Genomic DNA, 13708 nt, shown 5'->3' on the forward strand with positions numbered 1-13708 from the left:
ATACCTAATTAAAATTAAAAATGTATTTAAAAAAAAAAAAACAAATACTCATAATTTGTTAGAAGATAGTATTTTTTATACTTTTTAAATATTTTCAACACAAAAAAATTTAAGCCCCCACCACCAACAGGTCCAAACCTATTATCATCCATTTGAAAATTAATAGTTTTCACTTATTCACAAGCTTGAATTACCATAAGTTGAAAAATACGTTATCATCAATCTTCAAATGACCATACTGCTCCTCTCAATCCTTTTTTTTTTCCCTCTATTTAATGTTGCCTAAAATATGATATAAGTTAATTTTAGAAGTATACTTACTCGGTCTTCTTTAATCTTGGAATAGTAGTCCATCAAATCCATGAATTTTGCCAAAACAAGTTTGTCCCCTATGGTTGATAAATTACCTTCCTTAAAACCTTATGATAGTAATTACGAGGTTGTAAATCGCAATCAAAATGTTAATTAATTTTTAAAAAAATGGTTTAAACTTTAATTTAAATACGTAACACACGTACACCTAACTAAAAATAAAGAAATTAAAATGTGTTACTTGGATTGTGTCACGTACAAGAGTGACAATAACATGTTTGTTAATTGTAGACATACCAATTATCATGTGCACTCTTATAAGCCGTGCATTTGAGCTTATCAATGGTCAAGACTGAGTGTGCACGCCTGACCATGTGCATCGCATTTGTTGTTTGTATTTGTGGTGTTGCTTTGTGTAAGGACGTTTTTGTAATTTCCATAGAACACTGTGTCGGGTGTGTTTAAGGGTCTTGTTTTTTTTTTTTGTTTTTTTATGGAAAATATTACATGTACTTCCATTTTTTACTCGCAATTTGTACTCTATTTCACAAATTCTTGATGTTGACACATTTTCTAGGACCCACGTGATGAAAATATCCAATCTTTGTTTGCCATGTCATGGAGTACAAGTGAGGGAGTAGAATTTGGGAGTACATGTAGTAAAACTCATTTTTTATTTTCCCCTTTTTTACGTTGCTGCTAGGGTTTCTACGAGGTGACGTTTGGCGTAACGGTGACCACAACGAGGTAAGTCGGAATTCTCATTCTATATGTTTGTATTCCTAGTGACGCACCTTTTCTGGGGGTTTTAGGGCGCGTCTTAGGGGCTGAATTGCTAGATCTATCAAATTGAACGATTAAAACTTTGGGTGTGGTCTTGGGTGCATTTGAATGAACTCAAAATCTAAACTTGTCAGCCTAATACAACAGCCGGTCCATTACTACGGGAATAAGTTAGTGTTGAAGCTCATATTTGTGTGTGTGTGTGTGTGTGTGTTTTTTTTTTTTTTTTTTTGACCCAAAAATAATTGTGGAAGAGAAGGGAAAAAGGGTGGTTTGGCAGTTTGTGATAGATTACTATTTAATATTTATACACAAATTTCCTTTATTTCCTTGTGGATGGCTTACTGACTATTTGGGTTGCATGTGTGGGTTGGTGTGGTTGCTAAGTATTTTGGAATCCAAGACTGCAATTCTTGGCCCAAAATTGGTCATTTCATGTTACTATGTTAATCCAACCATTTACTATTTTAGTTTGTTCAACATCCATTCTATGAAATACACAAGTATTGGTGTAGTTTCAAGTGAGTCAACAGAAATTTGTGTGTTTTGTCATGTCAGGGTTGCATTTACATGTGCACTTATTTGCGTAGGTTGCATTTAGTTTTATATGGTCGTATTCCCGTAGTGCATTCATATCCAAAATGCATATGTGTCGACCATTCAGAAACGAAATGCACCAGGGGTCTGTGACCCTTCACAGTAATGCATTAGAGATGTGCCTTCTTATTACTCATGCTATAAACCTTCTGCACTGCCTTGTGAAAATGCATTTCATTTATGCATTGCTCAATGAAATGCACTCAATGAAATGCATATGGGTTAAGCATTCAAATTATAAAATGTATACAACTATTGGTGCTCAAACAAGATGTAGTGACTAATTTGAACTTCCACAAAGGTATGATGTGATATACTGTATAGTATCTGTAATCATCTTTTGACTGAGGATTGACTAAGGGACAGTAAAGGTATAATTTGCCAGTCTAAACTGCTTTTTTTAATAGAGTAATGCACATGGAAAAAACAGCCTTATATTTGTCTAAACTTGTGATCATGATCCAGATATTTTATATTGGGACTGCAGCTTATTAGGGTCTTAAGAATAAGATAAAATAAGGTGTTAATTATATGTAGAGATTGCAGAGAGTGATTGTTTTTTGCACTTTGCTAATCATATTACCTACATCTTCTTATAAACGATTATGAAATGCTTTGCAGACAATTACTATTACATTAAAACAAAAACTTTTAGGCTCCAAATATACTGTGTAATATATAAAGTATTAGAGGGAATAAATATATTGTTTAATATATTTAATATACTGTCTATTGGTGTTTTAATTTCTTGTTCTGGCCTAAGTGCATTTTGATTAAATGTAAATGTTGTTTGTGGATATAGTAGAGACACATTGTGTTTGAAGGAAAAGTATATTGCGGTTAGGCATAATTTAATGGGGGATAAAGTAGAATAAGGCATGCAACACTAGGGTTTAAGGGGGTGTGCAACCCATTGCAAAGGAAAATCTGGATTAATATCGTTATATTCACTATACGATATGTTTGGTTGTGTTATGTTTTATTGGCATTGTGTTAACCGTACGTACTGCTCACTTGTTATTTGTTTGATCTTGGTCGAGAGCAGAAAATATAGTTGAGTAGTTGTGCACTTTACTATTTTTTTTTTTTAAATATATGTTAATGGTTTCACATACATGGATTTGTTGGTCGGAGTATTGTTTGTCATATGTGTATTTTTGTGCTTTAGGTTGGCTACTAGTGCATATTGGTTGTCTTTGTTTTTGGGTAGCAGAACTGTGAGTGCACCTCATTCTAAGTGGGTACAGTAACGGTATTGTGCCGAGGTAGCTTGATTTAGTACTCATGTTTTTAGTATAATTTGTTGGTGATAATGAACCAAAATCGATTTAATATCCCAAAAATAATATTTATATATACACACAAAAATATATAAAAAATATTACTGGATATATATCCGAAATATATATATACACAAAAATATATATAAACCAGATCCAAAGGTTATATATACGTATATATCTACGAAAAAGATATACCAATATATATCAACCAAAATTAGAACTTATAATCCTCATATTATAATTCCAATCCAACAAGAAAGTAGAAAGGATTTTTGCTTAGAGCATAATCCAAAACAAGAAAGAAGGAGAAGAATAAAGAATAGTACGAGTTAGGCGAAGTGCCTTTCTTTCCTTAAAACCTTATTTGCCACCTCCTAAAAGTTCTAGGAGCGTTGTGGCCTAGGTTTCCCAGGATAAAACGTACAACAGTTCGATGTTTGAGCACCCAAACGAACGAACCCGACGAACAAGAGCACGGGCAAAACACAGCTTCAAGAATGGAGTAGGAGCAGAGTTTTGAGAAGAAAAGTAGAATTTCTTTGTGTGTGTTCTTGTGTTGTTTCTCACTTTCTCACTATCACTGTATTAAAAAGGTTGCTCCCACAACATGTTTATATAGGAGATTGGTACTAAATAGCATCATCATGACACATTAACCAACATAAATTCAATTTAATAATTGAATTATAACGTTTGAAACGGTCGTACTTATTATCGAAATAATATCAACGGTCACGAACTTAATATCTGATTAATTCGTACCGATCATAACGACTCGTTTCAAAAAAAATATCTGAGTGACCAAGAAGTCCGTAAAAACCCGAAAGGGTGCCTTTCATTGTAGCCGATACAGAGACAGTTCTGGTTGGAACAGCTCGAAAAATTTAACCACTTCACTAGCCATGCTTTATGGTTCATACTGTCAGGTTTCAATGCTTTGAGATCGTAACCTTTCGGAATGGGGGATCTGTAACACCCCTGATTTTCAAGACATTTAAAACTTAATAATAAAGGTAACATCTCATTAAATCCCAAAGCGTAACATAAGTGTACGGGGTGCTATGCCACACCTGGGCTAGAGAACCCAGGTGCACAGGCTGTCTAACTACTATCCTCCGAAATATAAATGCATAACATGGCACGCAGGCCGAAAGAGAAACTATACTACTTCTACGCTCCAGTTCTAGCGCGCTCCAGTGCTCTAATCCTCTGTGCCTGAAAGCCAAATATATCTGTTCAGCGAGAGATGCTGGTAACCCACTCCAACGCGTTGAAATACAATACATATAGAGATATATATATAGATATACGAAAACCATTTTGAGCATGAAGATATATCTTACGAAACTCTAGCTTTAAAACCGGGAATGACTCGACAGATAAGGCCAGACACAAGTATAGTTATAACGAGCATATGCAGTTCACAATAGATAAAGTAGATAAGGCAAAGCATAAATAATAATCACAACCCATCATAAACAATCCCCAATATAAATCCCAAAGTCACATCCCAAGGCACTCATAATCACAACTCGTTCATATCACACACATAACGCACGTTGTTGGCGCCACAGGACCACTCGCATGCCCATACATGCGGGTCAGCGCATATAGCTCTGACACGGCCCCACAGCACCATGCCCCGTATCGCAACACGGGGAGGTCGATCGCAACCGACCGATGAACCGCAGCTCATCATAATGTTTGATCGCAACCAAACAGTGGACCGCAGCCCAAGAGAGTGTGTCATCTGACTGTAGCCAGGAATTCCCATCTGACTACAGCCAGCCTCTGAACCGCAGCTCAGGAAAATGTCATCTGATTGCAGCCAGGAATTCCCATCTGACCACAACCAGCTTCTGAACCGCAGCCCAGGATACCGTCATCCGACTACAGCCAGGAATTCCCATCTGACTGTAGCCGGCTTCTGAACCGCAGCTCAGGATAACCAATCCGATCGCAACCGAATTGGGGCAACACGCACACATAACACATAGCAAGCACATGCAACCCACATTACACATTGGGAAGGGGGATAAAGCGTATAACAACCTTATGCGTGATTCATCACGTACTAAGAATAGTCCTAAGGGGATCATACTTCTTCCTCCTAGGTCAACGGGATACCAATTCAACTAGCATGCAATATAATAGACTCATAAACCTACGAACGGTACCCGAAATATCAAACTAGACATAGGCACGACAAACGGGGTCCGTTGGGACACCACGGGGATCAGGGAAACATCAAACGGGGAAGCCAGGGTCCCGAGGGGGGGAAGATTCCAGCGGGTAGCCGGTGGGTGGGGGTCCACCCGCCGGACAATACTGTTCCGGGCAGCGGGTCGCCGGCGGGCAGCTGCCCGCCCGCCGGCTGCCCGCTGCCGGAACAGTGTTCTCGGCCGTGGGTAGGTGGCGGGTCCCCTACCCCCCACCTACCCCCCACTGACTCTTTTCATCAACTTTTCGCCTCGGGAACCGTTGTGGAACCCGAAACCATGCTTAGACACTTTACAACGTAATTCACGGCAACACGTAGACAATTAACGGATCAAATACGAGAAACGAGCGACACTTATCCTATCATGCTTTTCTAAACATAATCAACACCCAAACATGCAATTTCCCCACCCGATAATCCAAGAATAATAACATACGATACAACCTAGGGTTCTAATCACTTTTATATCACAAGAATACGATTCATCTTCTAATTGCAAGATTCGGTAAGAATAACACATAAACATCAAGGATGCCAATTAATCATCAAGAACATCATAATCATCAAGAACAACACGTAATCATCAAGGATCCCGAATTAATCATCAAGAATATCATCATTATCAAGAAACTCCCAATTATCAAGATTATCAAGATTTCCCATGGAATCATCAAATCAACATCAATAATAATCACCATAATTTCGCCATTCACAATAATATGGGGGAAACCCTAAGGGGAAATCATAGCTATGAAAATAAGTTTTGTTGAGACATGGGTTACCTCTTAGCCTTAATTAATTCCTTGGCTATGAAGGATCTTTCTTTAAGCTTCCTTGCTTTCTTGATTTCTCCTAAGGGAATTCTTGGAGCTCTTTTTGGGGTGGTGGGCGTTAATCATGTGGGGGGGTTCTAGGTGTCTCTTAAGTCCCTTATTTATATATTTAGGAGTCCTAATTAGGAATTAATACTATAGGCTTGCTAATTCTATTTCTTTCGGAACTAAGGATTGGGTTTAGGGGTTGGGTATATATATATGAGGGCCCATGGACTATGGTGGGCCTTTTTCTCTAATTAATCATTATGATTTATTCTTTCTCTTGGGCTATTGCTTAATTAATTAAATGGTTTTAGGGACCGTAACACGGGGTGTTACAGGATCCCCGTTGGCAACAACCACGGTAGTAGTTGATAAATCTGTCGATCCCAAAGTTCCCTTAATTGGTCTTCCTTGATCCTCCGGCGGTTTGTTGACGATTCAAAATAAGGATTCTTCCGCATTGATGGAGAACAATTGGCCTGAACAAAAGCAAGGGGCGAGAGTACAGAGCTTTAATCATATGAATATCTTTCGCCCCTTAATTGTGCTTGCTGCTCTGCGTTGAACTCGAAATGGCTTTCTCATATCGGGGCGTTCCGGTGACGTTCGATCGCGGTACCCTCCGTTATCTCCATCTTCGCCCAAGACTGCGGAGATACCTTCGTCCTATCCGATCAATGGAAAGAAATGACTCCTAAATCAGTCCCTAAAGCGTAGGACGACTGACTTTGGAAGCGTTCACCGGTAACAAAATCCCGATTTCCGCTATTCCGTGTGATGGCCAAGGCCGAGGCGGTACTTGTGATATTTCGGCCCTTTGATTTCACCTGTTTCAGCCTGTGCTTTATAAATTGCTTCGGCACAAAATAAGAAACGGTCTCTCCAACGACTTCTGAGTTCTAGTTCTTAGCAGCACAAGCGGGAGCCAGGGGGAAGGCCTGAAGGTTGAATTTCTGACCGCACGGAATCTCCATAGCCAATTTTCCATTTTTGATAGAAGGTGCTGCCTTTGGTCGTGAAAATCGGTTTTCTTGAGGGCCTCCCATTCTATTGATCAAGACGAACACCCATTCGTCAGCTGTTTGATCGAGATACTATTACCGAGGTTCCTAAACTTGGAATGGATGGCATGTAGGCTTGGGTCTTTCATTCGGGCCTTCTTGAAGATGGGCACCCTGTGGGCCAATGTGTGGATTGTAGCGCAGAACAGGGCTTGACTGGAAAAGTAGTGAAATGGCAAAATAGGAAGTCTCACAGGGACTGAAAACCACACCCGAGTAGTCCGCAAGCACCGAAACGGTGCAACACGAATAATTGCATATAACATTGATTCGTGCTCACCGAATCTAAAAGCCACAAAAGGAGCTCACACATAAGCACGAAAGGAGCACGAAACTTTTCAATTCCATGCAACATTCGTCCATGCATATTGCTATATTCCCAATTCCAAAGCTTAATTAAGCTCTTAAGATTAATTAACATAATTAAGCTTTCAAAACAAAGTTTAACTACACTTAAGCTTAATTACTTTCGTACAGGACCGAAAGCAGGGGTACGGATTGAGCTAAAACTCAATTCCCATTTATTAAGCTTTCGTACTTTGGACTTCTCCTAAATAGGTTCACTTTGAGAATCAATTTCTCATTCACCTATTACCCATTTTGAGCGTACATTATATCAAATTCTTCATCTTACTACGAAGAACCCGAATCCACATTGACCCGACCTAAATTGAAAGTGGATCCCACCTATATTTATACCACAGAATAACCACTCAAAATGCCATTTTAATGCTATTTTTTCAACATAATTATTCTTTTTTTTTTATTCACAGAGCAACTAGGAGAGAGCGTCATCGGTAACGCTTTGGATTACGACTTCCAAACGGCGTCGCATGATTTTGGGGTGTGTGTAGATAGGTGTCCAAGGAGTCAATTTCCACACGTGTTGCACTGGATGATCGGGAGAAGTCGGGCTTCGCTACGTAGCACAACGTAGACAGTAGAACACTATGGTGCAGACGTTTAGACTAGTTTTTGGATAGTACAACATTTCACCACGTACCTCTATTTTTATTGAAAGCCTTTTAAAATAAAAATGCACAATGAAACTACAAAGAAATAATGGACGGACCACACCAACACACTTCACTTGGAAGTACAGTTACGAGTGTCATGACCATCATATTTGTTGCAACACTAGCACTTTCACCACGTACTCTCCTCGATAGCTAACTCTCGCTTGCTCTTGATACGTTTCCCACTACCTTTATTTTTAGCTTGTGCAGGTGCCTTAATGGATATTGAAGGCGGAGGCTGAACACTGCATAATGCCTCAATTGTAAGACTATTATTACCCCTTACTCACGAACGTACACTGCCATGATGAATTATTACACCTCTACCCCCGTAAGAAATAAGGTTACGTCCTTGTAACCTAAACAAATACCTGGTTGGGGAGCTAATAAGCAAATCACCACAAATAAAAATAACCAAGTTCCAAAATATTTTACCAAATAACAAATATCAAAATAATGCATCATGATCAAATAATTATGCAACAATATGCAAGGTCTCACATTCTCCCCACGATTTTTTTATATTCATATATTATAGTTCTCATATACCTAGGCTCTGTGAGTAGTTGAGAGAACCGTGTGTTAATCCCATCGTACAATGCGTCGCACTCCTGGGCACCGGCTCCCCTTCACTGCCCCTGTGATGGACCCATGAAATTGTGGTAAGCAAACATGTTTACTATTACACCAAAGCAACAAAAGACACAAATTGATACAACCATTGGAGCTACAGTACTGTTGTTGTTGTTGTTGTTGTTGTTATTATTATTATTATTGTTATTATTATTGTTATTGTTATTGTTATTGCTATTGTTATTGTTATTGTTGTTGTTGTTGTTGTTGTTGTTATTACTATTACTATTACTATTACTATTACTATTACTATTAATATTACTATTACTATTACTATTACTACTAGTCAGGGTTGCAAAAATCCCGCCTAGGCACCGAGTAATTGGCGCCTAGGTGTTAGGCGCCCCTAGGCCGTGGCGATTTCCCCCCTAGGCGGGCCAGTCACCTAGGCGCCCGCCTAGCGCCTAACTCGGCCGATTACGCCGAGTTAACTCATCAATTTCTGTCGAGTTAGCCGAGTTAACCCCGCCGACTCGACCTTGCTAATTTTTTTCATTTATATGACATATATATATATATATATATATATATATATATATATATATATATATATATATATATATATATATATGTATGTATGTATGTATGTATGTATGTATGTATGTATGTATGTATGTATATATATATATATATATATATATATATATATATGTATGTATGTATGTATGTATGTATGTATGTATGTATGTATGTATGTATGTATGTATGTATGTATAATATGACATATATGCACCTACACACGTGCACTGTTTTCCATTTTTTCAGTTAGCCGCCTAGGCCGTCTAGGCGCTAGGCGCTACTCTACCGCCCGACTAGCGCCTAACGCCTATTGCAACCATGCTACTAGTAATTGTCCCGTGCAATGCACGAACTATTATTAATTTAACAAATTCACCAATTAAATTTTTGACATCCTCTGAATTAGCAAAGAAAGTAATGGTTGTGAAAACAGAAAAACATACTTGAGTTTTTGAGCTAATAATTAGTTTGATGAAAAATGTAAGTATAACTATACAATGTAATATTTAATATTTTTAAAAGTTTAATAATTATGCTATTATTATGTTGATTTTAAAGTTTATTGTTACTTATATTATTATTATTATTATTTGAATTTTTTTGAAAGGAATTTGAATTTGAAATACGTACTTTAATTATATAACTAACATATTTAAATAAAACTTGTAAATAAAATAACAGACGATATTTGTCGAAAATCTCCACCAAAAACTTATTCATTTGAAAAAGATTATTTATGTAAGAACTATATTTATTTTATATCTACCAAGACTATATGGTCTAATGGTACCTGAGTTGGACTTTCATTTGGAAGGTTGTGAGTTCGAGCCTGGTTCTTTGTGTTTCAGCAGACTTTGAGAAAGTATGAACACATACACTACATTGTAATAGAGCCAGTAGCATTCAAGAAAATATTTATTTTATATCTAATTTCTCCTCTTTATATATGTGGAGTCAAATTAATTATAATTGAGGTTTAAATGAATATATACACAAATTATATTAAATATAAGACTTTACCTATAAATTTGAACACAATAAATTTTTTTCCATACTTCATTATGCTTTTATGTATGTATATATATATATATATATATATATATATATATATATATATATATATATATACACACACACATAATAACTTCAACAAAATATGTATAAATACTACCCACACAATTAATGTATTCATACTTGCTAATCTTTATTATATATAAAGACGACTACTACTACTACTACTACTACTACTACTACTACATCATATATATAGTCATCTATGTACTTGAATAGGGCACTGAAGGGCTATCACTCGAAGCATAGTCAATGGGAGTTGGGCTGTCACTCGAAGCACAGCCATAGAGTTTGACTCTTGACTCGAAGAAGAGTAACTCATACAACCTCAAGGTTGTATCAATTGGTGCTCTTGTTGAGAGGATCATCCTTGAAAAATTATTTCCAGATTTGACTCAAAAAAGAAAAAGAAAAACCATAAATAGAGTAGCACTCATGGATTCATGGATTTGAATAGCAGCTTCAAGAAGATTTCCGTGGAGTTACCACAACCATCCAATAATGTTCACTTACATCTCCCTTAAGCTATGCTCTACAAACTACCTTTTCTAGAGAGCCCAACTGGTTCCCTTCTTCAAAGGGCAGAATTTGTATGGTTTTATTGATGGCACCCACAGATGTCCGCCAGAGTACGTCGCTGGGAGTTCATCAACCGCTGCCCCCTCTGTGAATCCTCAGCATGTCACATGGATCCAGCAAGACCAGTCGATCCTCAGCATGTTAATATCATCGATGGCAGAAGAGGTTCTCTACTTAGCGATCGGCCATTCCACATCGCGTGCCATAGGGGTTGCGATCAAGATAGCGTTGGGCTCTACTTCCCGCGCACGATCACTAAGTCTACTCACCCAGCTCCAAGGTCTCTGGCAAGGAGACCTATCTTCGGCAGAATACCTTGGCAAGGCGCAGGTATTGGTGGAGCAACTCGCACAAGCAGGTCGTCCAATTGGCCTCGACGAGCAAAATCTCCATGTATTTCGCGGCCTACGACTGGAATACCGGAGTTTTATCACCTCCCGTCTACTATTTCCCAAAATGCCAGTCCATATTCTTTGTTATTTCACAAAACCCCAAATTACGATTTACTCCGTGTCTTTGGTTGTGAGTGTTTTCCGTGCCTACGTCCGTATAACAAACACAAAATGGATTACCATTCCAAGTCTTGTGTGTTTCTAGGATACCCAGACTCTTTGCTTGGTTACAGGTGTTTGGACAGGGACACATGCCCTATCTATGTATTGAGACATGTGAGGTTCAATGAACAAATTTTTCCCTACCAGGACACACGACATAACGTCATCGCTATCACTTCTGGGGGAGATCTCACGCAGCCTTGGGCATCTGCCCAAGTTCTTCAGCCGACACCTCTGAGTTTGCTCGTGTCGGCACCCCCATCCGCCGCCAATCGGCCCCCTCCGCCACAACCACTAATTCCGCAGCCGACTTCTTCATCGGCAGCAGGAGCAGTTTCTTCGTCGTTCCAACTGACGACCTCGTCGATCGCCCCAAACAGGCGCCGTCGCACAAGGCCCAATATCCAGACCCACGTCATGCAACTCCGGACAACGACACATATGAGGCGGCGGAACTCGAGTCAGCAGCTTACTGCCTTGGTAGCTTCCGTTGATGACGCTGCCACTTGCCACACGCAAGTTGTTAAGTCACCACACTGGCACTCCGCTATGGACGCAGAATTCAATGCACTACTAGACAATCATATTTGGCGTCTCGTGCCTGCTCAATGTGACATGAACGTAATCGGGTGTAAATGGGTTTTCCGCGTAAAGCGCAAGTCCGACGGTTCTATTGATCGCTACAAGGCCCGTCTTGTGGCCAAAGGGTTCAACCAAGTCCCGGGCGAAGACTATTCCGAGACATACAGTCCCGTGCCCAAACCGACCACCATCCGACTACTTCTGGCATATGCTGTGTCTAACAAGTGGTCCATGCGCCAACTGGACGTATATAATGCCTTTTTGAACGGGCACATTGACGAGGGCATCTATATGCGTCAGCCACTCAGCTACACGAATCCTCATTTTCCAGATTATGTATGCAAACTACAACGATTGCTATACGGACACAAACAAGCCCCTCATGCTTGGTTTAAAAGATTGCATGATTTCTTACTGCAAATTGGGTTCAGACCGTCAAAGACGGACATTTCACTGTTTATTTTTTATTCAAGGCAAATATGGGCGTATATCTTAGTGTACGTCGACGACATTCTCTTGCTAGGCAACGACCCCGACATGATCAGTGGTGTGCTAGCTAAGCTGTCTGCGACTTTCCGCATTCGGGACCTTGGTATCCCACGATTCTTCTTAGGGATCGAAGCATCTTATGTTCGTGATACCGTGATGCTGTCACAACAGCGGTATTGAGCTGTTAGATTACTGTGGTATAGTTAGAGTATATTTGGGGTGGTTCTCTATTTTCCAGCTACCTTTCTGTTGAGCTTATTGTACATAAATGTTATTGATATGAGATAAACCTAGGGAACCAAAGAAATCAAATTTTTAACGATAATGAGATAAACCTAGGCTCTGATACCAAATTGATATGAACCTAGTCCAAGGTTCAAATAAAGATGGAATATTGTCCCAAGAATGCTCTTAATGTAAAGACAGAGATGGATCGAAATACCTTAAACCTCACGAGAAACCTTTGTCTCGAATCCTCAAAGACTTAGAAGAATCCCATTGTAGATTCAAGTACCTCGATGTTGCAATCTTCAATCAACTAGAGTCGGATCTAGTTTCCTTCGATTCAAGAACGAGTCCACGAACCTAAATCTAAGGTTGAAGAAAGTAAGATTGATTCGAGTCCACAAATCAATTTACTAGTCGAGTCCACGACTAGCCACTAATTGAGTCCACAATTAGCCATAAGATTTCTTACACAAGTGTAAAGAAAAACTTAAGAATTTTATTGAATTCAAGCCTCCGAAACTGATATGGATGTGCCATATTTATAGGTATAGGGGCAGCATTATAATTCTAAATACAATGGGAAAAAGAGTCCTAAACCTAATCTAGAAAAACAAGTAAATAGAGTTTCATTTAGAAAGGGATTTAAGGAATCCTTTCTAAATACAAACTAGTGTTTTCTCTTTAATTCTAAACAATTTAAAATAATGATGACCACAAATAATAAAGCTGTTTGGGTCTCGGATCTTGTGATTGGCCCAATTTGTAATCTTAATGGATCTTCATTATGTTGGGCCGCATCATCCTCCCCTTCTTGAAAAATGATTCAACCTCGTATCTTATAAACATTGTCTTCGATCCGTGACATCACTTGAAACGGGCCACTATAATACTTTCCTCTATCGAATGGAATTATTATTGGAATTCCTTGATTTTTCCACCAATGATGCTTTAAGGATGTACTT

At 38.8% G+C, this 13708-nt stretch overlaps 1 long non-coding RNA gene across 1 annotated transcript in view; it reads right to left on the bottom strand.

Moving 5' to 3' along the window:
- Positions 1 to 12794, bottom strand: part of LOC109173491 — a 30038-nt gene extending 17244 nt beyond the window's left edge. Inside the window, exons 1-3 of the long non-coding RNA XR_002052922.1 lie at positions 12783 to 12794; positions 6814 to 6903; positions 240 to 244 (exon numbers count right to left, since the gene is read on the bottom strand). This is a non-coding gene — a long non-coding RNA (uncharacterized LOC109173491). The remainder of the gene's footprint in view (positions 1 to 239; positions 245 to 6813; positions 6904 to 12782) is intronic.
- Positions 12795 to 13708: the final 914 nt, after the last annotated feature.

The sequence above is a fragment of the Ipomoea nil genome, unplaced genomic scaffold (assembly GCF_001879475.1).
Source record: "Ipomoea nil cultivar Tokyo-kokei standard unplaced genomic scaffold, Asagao_1.1 scaffold0146, whole genome shotgun sequence".
In the NCBI taxonomy this organism is placed as follows: Eukaryota; Viridiplantae; Streptophyta; class Magnoliopsida; order Solanales; family Convolvulaceae; genus Ipomoea; species Ipomoea nil.